The sequence below is a fragment of the Dermacentor silvarum genome, chromosome 9, assembly GCF_013339745.2.
Source record: "Dermacentor silvarum isolate Dsil-2018 chromosome 9, BIME_Dsil_1.4, whole genome shotgun sequence".
NCBI lineage: Eukaryota > Metazoa > Arthropoda > Arachnida > Ixodida > Ixodidae > Dermacentor > Dermacentor silvarum.
The window spans coordinates 58,756,138-58,761,148 of record NC_051162.1 but is presented as its reverse complement, the minus strand read 5'-3'; the positions used below and the strand labels follow the sequence as shown (position 1 = coordinate 58,761,148).

The following is a 5,011-nucleotide window of genomic DNA, read 5'->3' as shown; positions in this document are numbered from 1 at the left end:
CGTGCTCCCTGAAGGGCTGCAGAATTAACCGTCTCTTTCCTCCTTTACAATCACCATATATAGAGAGAGCAAACACGTCTTTTTCTGTCGCGCGACAGGCCGAACAAAGACGGGAGGTAGGAAGGGGGGGGGGGGGGCGACAACCAAATGCGCGTTTATATAAAAACGTTGCGAGGCGAGAAGGCGGGTAAGAGTTCCGACGCAGCTCGGCGAGTGTCCCATTCTGATCTCGTCGAAAACCTCCGAGCCACCCCCAGAGATACCGGTAACAGTCACCAACGCCGCGCGCGTTCGGTGCGAACGCGGGCAAAACGCCGACGGCGTCGACAACAATTCTGCGCGTTGCTGGTGCTGCGGCATGTCCGAATTGATACAGCTGATAAAACTACTATCCTTACTCCGTATAGCTCTCTACTAATTTGCTATCGCAATTGATGCATCGCCTTTCGGGTGAAACTGCGACATGGAAGTACCACCTAGCCCTGTGCTGGACGCCGACGCGTCCAGCACTAGTCACGCGAAATGTCGTTAAAGGGAAGGTACCTCCGAAATGATCGCTCGCAAATACCTTCTTACAGTAGTTAAGTTAAATCAAGTTAAGACCTAGCAGCAAGCAACTTAACACCTAGCAGTAGCAGCCAGCAAGACTTGAGGATCAGCAGTTTCGCTGTACCTAAGCTTTGCATGACCGAGGGCAAACATGCCCGTGCGCTTTTTATTGGCATAGTCACAAAGATCGAAACCATGCCTTTTCAGGCTGGCGACAAACATTTCGAATAAAAAGATAATATAAACAAAGCAAAATCCTAACTACCCAATTTTGCTTGCAAAATGTCACACGTTGGTACTTCCATTCAGTGCCGGATTAAGGTGGGGGCTATGAGGGCTGCAGCCCCGGGCCCCGAACTTTCAGGGGCCCCACTCGACCATTTGAAAAAAAAAGAAGAAAGTTGCTGAGCGTGCTTGCATGCTGCCCGTGTTTTTACCGAAAACCGGCAGCCGGGTGAACTTCTTGACAGCCGCCGCGTTCCTTTCGGCGAAAGCCCTGAGCTCGGCGCAGGTCTTTTCGGTACAGGGCGTTTCGGCGAAACATAATTCTGAGCATGGCACCAAAACAACGTAAGGTATGCCTTTACCATAAAAAAAATCGAAATTGCCTAAGCAAAAAACAAAGCTTCACATTACAATGGCTAACAGTAGCACCAAGCAGTGTAATCACTTGCAGACGCGACAGAATCGCCAGTAGGACGTGTCGTTATCTAATTACAGTTTAATAACGCCAGACATCACGCAAAGAACTAACTTTCTCGAACCCATAAAGATTATGTATATTTTATCGCTAATCGGCGAACGTAGCATGTGGGCTATGAAAACTTCAGCGTCTTAAACCAGTCGTCATCATCATCCTTGTCGTCATTAGGGTCCCAAGGATGCAGTTAGCCCCGGACCCCGAAATTTCTTAATCCGGCACTGCTTTCACTGCATTACTTTCTTGCTTTAGAATTTTTGGTTTGTGATGAGATTTACGGGGCATATATTCTAGTTCTGGGGTAGAAAAACGCGTCTATATGTCACGTCTGCAGCATCTGGCAGTCTTGAGTAGAGCTGTTAGACCACTTATTTCACAGCCACTTAAAATATAAGGAAGAGTTATATGGTATATTACATATATTTGCAATTCAACAATGTGAGAGGACGAGAGATAACGCAGGTCGTAGCAGGGCGTAAATGTCAAAATGCATACCACATTTGTAGACACAATTTGTGCATACGAAGCGAAATTATCGTTGCAAGAATACCACAGGCCGCGTTAAATTTTTTAGCCTTCACTGTGCTGCTAACATTCTAAACTTAATTCTCATTTCATAGGTCGGCATGTCACGTCAGCTCGAATACGTGGAACTGAATTTACATGGAAAGTGAATAGTTACTGACTGCTCGGATTTCATTGGAATTCTAAACGACTGACTAGCTTTCACGTCTAAAGGTTAAATTTTTAATGCTTAAAGGTCATCAGGAAACGGACGACCGTCGTTGTCGAACCTCATGGCAAACGGTGCCGATGCTCATGCCTGTGCATAAGAGCACTGGCATGGGATCTAGACGAGCAAGCGAAGGCACTTGTACAGCGAGCGCTAAACCCTACAAAAAAAATAAAAAAATAGGGGAACTTCACATGGAGTGGTGCGAAGACTGGGCAAACAGCGAAGCTGGTGGCCTACCATAGCTTTAACTTTGCTTTCCTTTGCATTACTTTGCTTCGCTTGGCTGGTTGTTAAGCTTTGTCTTTGCTCTTTTTTGTCTAACTTGGTTTGGCTTGGCTGGTTCTGAGTCAAACTTAGCCACTAAAGGCCACTATATAGTCCGACGTAGCGCTGACGCGTGAGCGCACTCGGCACGGGCACGCCACGTTAGCGAAAGCACAGCACTCTATATACTGTATAGTCCGGTGTGAGGTGCGCCCGACGTTATCAGGCGTTTGTCGGCGTGCCCCGGCTGCCGCCAGCGTCGAGATGCGACATGCTGCATTTCGCGCCCGGCTCGTCACCCAGAATGAACCGCATCCGCGTCTCGTCGAGCAAGATGGGCTGATGTATGCTGGTGGCGGCACGTGTAGCGAGTTCGCAGTTTCGTATCATGCTGAAACTCTTAGTTTCGTACAAAATGTGCATGCGTCTAGGCGGCGTGGCGCACACGTTGTGCTATAGAGGTGTCGGTTTTCACGACTTCCGTAATCACGCCTATCCGCCAGCGCATCTTGCTCGACGAGACGCGGATGCGGTCCATTCCGGGTGACGAGGCTGGCGCCAATGGTAGCATGTCGCATCTCGACGCCGGCTGCAGCCGGGGCACGCCCATAGAGAAAGAAATTCAACAAGAGGGGACACTCGGCAAAAACTGGCAACAGGAAACACGTCACCCTACGTCACGCTATACTTTTGACACCGAACGTTAGCTGCCGCGAGCATCGAAAAAAAAAAAAGAGTGAACTTAAGTTAACAGGCATTGATTTATTTTTTCAATTCTTTGCCGCGAAAACTAAAACGTTTTGCGTATAAATGAACTTAAGCTTTGCGACTTATTTTCCTTGCCTTACCTAGCCACAGGTCAATGACGCGCCAGATACATGCGTCATCCGCCAGACACGCCCCCGAAGCGAGCGAGGATGGCTGCGCGCGCGTTTGAGCGCTCGCGCGCGGCGACCCGTCTATCTCCTCCTTTTTTTCTTTTTTAAATGTAACCTGGTTTATTGGGCTCTCGGCGTATTCTTGCGTTCCTTCTGCACTGCGACAAGACACCACTGCACTATTGGACTACGGCAAGGTGAGAAATCTTGTTTCACAGTCTACGACGCAATTAGGCTTACGGCACGGGACCGAGACTTAAGACGCAGTTACCGAAAAACAGCTCGGCCATCCTGGCGCAGTTAATTTGAGTTAATGAATCGTGCTGAGACATGTTTCCGACGCTTCCTATGGGACTATTGTAACTTATTTCGGTTTTTGAGCCACACTGGCTGCACAGGGCGCCGTGTCGCAGTTAGCGAGAACTCAGCCGTGGTGTGTAGTCTAGTGCATCTTGCTAGGAGAAGTTTGTGCCGCTTTCTCTGACGCCAGATATTACTGAAATGTAATTTCGTTACTTTCTGGGGTACTTTTGAGGCACGCTGGCCGCACAGCGCGCTGTGACGCAGTTAGCGATAAGCAGCTCGGCCGTGGTGATAAAGTTTGGCGTGTAATGAATCTTAGAGGGACAAGTTTGTGACGTTTTTTGTGGCTCCGCAACAACATATACCTTCTTTCTGTACTCACGCCTTTGAAAACGCGATGGCCGATTGCCAAGAGTGATAACATCGGGTGTGCTGCTGGCGCCGGCAGAACGCGCGAACGACGAACATATCAGAAACTTGTAATTCGAAAATTACGTCTTCTAAAGGACTGAAAAAAGGCATTGCACCCACGCATTTGTCTTGAGAGCCTGTTGCGTCCGTCTCTATGTATGAAGCGTACCGCCGCGTCGCCCGAGGCCAAGTTTTGGAAACGCGAAGTCGCTCGTGTATTTGGGCTGCCAAAGTGCAGGAAATAATGCCCGGAAATGGGGGAACGCTTGGAAATCAGATGTTTTCATATATGTTTGGGATGAGTCGGGTATTTTCTACGCCATGTATGTAAAAGCGAATTGCTTTTTGTAAGGCCGCCCATTCACCGCTTTCGCACGTTTCGCCTCTACACGCAGTATTCCTATATATGTCTAAATACCAAAATGACTCATGCTTGTAACATGCTGTTACGTGCTTGCAAATGTAACATGCTTGTAATTTACTTTTTTTCAGCTGGTGCCGTCCGGTAGAGCTTCATACAGGAACTACTGCCTTACCTTCTGGTGTCACAACGTTGGATGAACGCACAAAAAGCGCGGAACGAGCTTTTATATAGAGCAAAATAAATATTTCCTCATTGCACAAAAGGTCTTGCGTCTACTTTGTGAAATTGCACGTGGCACAGATTCGATGGGACTTTACGAGATCGTTCGCAATCATTTTTACTAAATAATAAACCGATTCTGCACGAAGAGCAAAAAAAAAGGGGGGGGGGCGCAGCCTGCGTGCTAGCTTGCGTTGAAAATGCGCGCGCTCAAAACCGGAACCGGAAGTGATTGACACCGACCGCTTGGCACGCTGCAGTCAATTCGGCCGCTGGGCCCTATGGGAGTGTCCCCTCTTGTTGAACTCCTTTCTCTATGGCACGCCGATGAACGCCGGATACGTCCGCTGCGCTTCGCGCTGTGGCGATGGTAACCTGGGAGCGGGTGTTAACCTCGTCGAGAAAGGACGTCAAGTGCGTCGCCTAGCAACGCCTCGTACCAACTTTGCGAGGCGTTGCTAGGCAACGCACGGTGACGTCATCGCCCAGGCGCCGTTTTTCGCACTACGCGGCCTAACCAAGAGCTTAAACAGCTCCACTGGTAAAATCCGTAGCTTCTCCCCTTTCGAGGAAATGGGGGTAAGCGA

At 49.0% G+C, this 5,011-nt stretch overlaps 1 long non-coding RNA gene across 1 annotated transcript; it reads left to right on the top strand.

The window, feature by feature from the left end:
• The first annotated feature begins 3,076 nt into the window (after nucleotides 1-3,076).
• On the top strand, nucleotides 3,077-4,467 carry LOC125940256 (uncharacterized). Its single transcript, XR_007463481.1, has 2 exons — nucleotides 3,077-3,324; nucleotides 4,334-4,467. It is a non-coding gene; the product is annotated as an uncharacterized LOC125940256 (long non-coding RNA).
• Nucleotides 4,468-5,011: the final 544 nt, after the last annotated feature.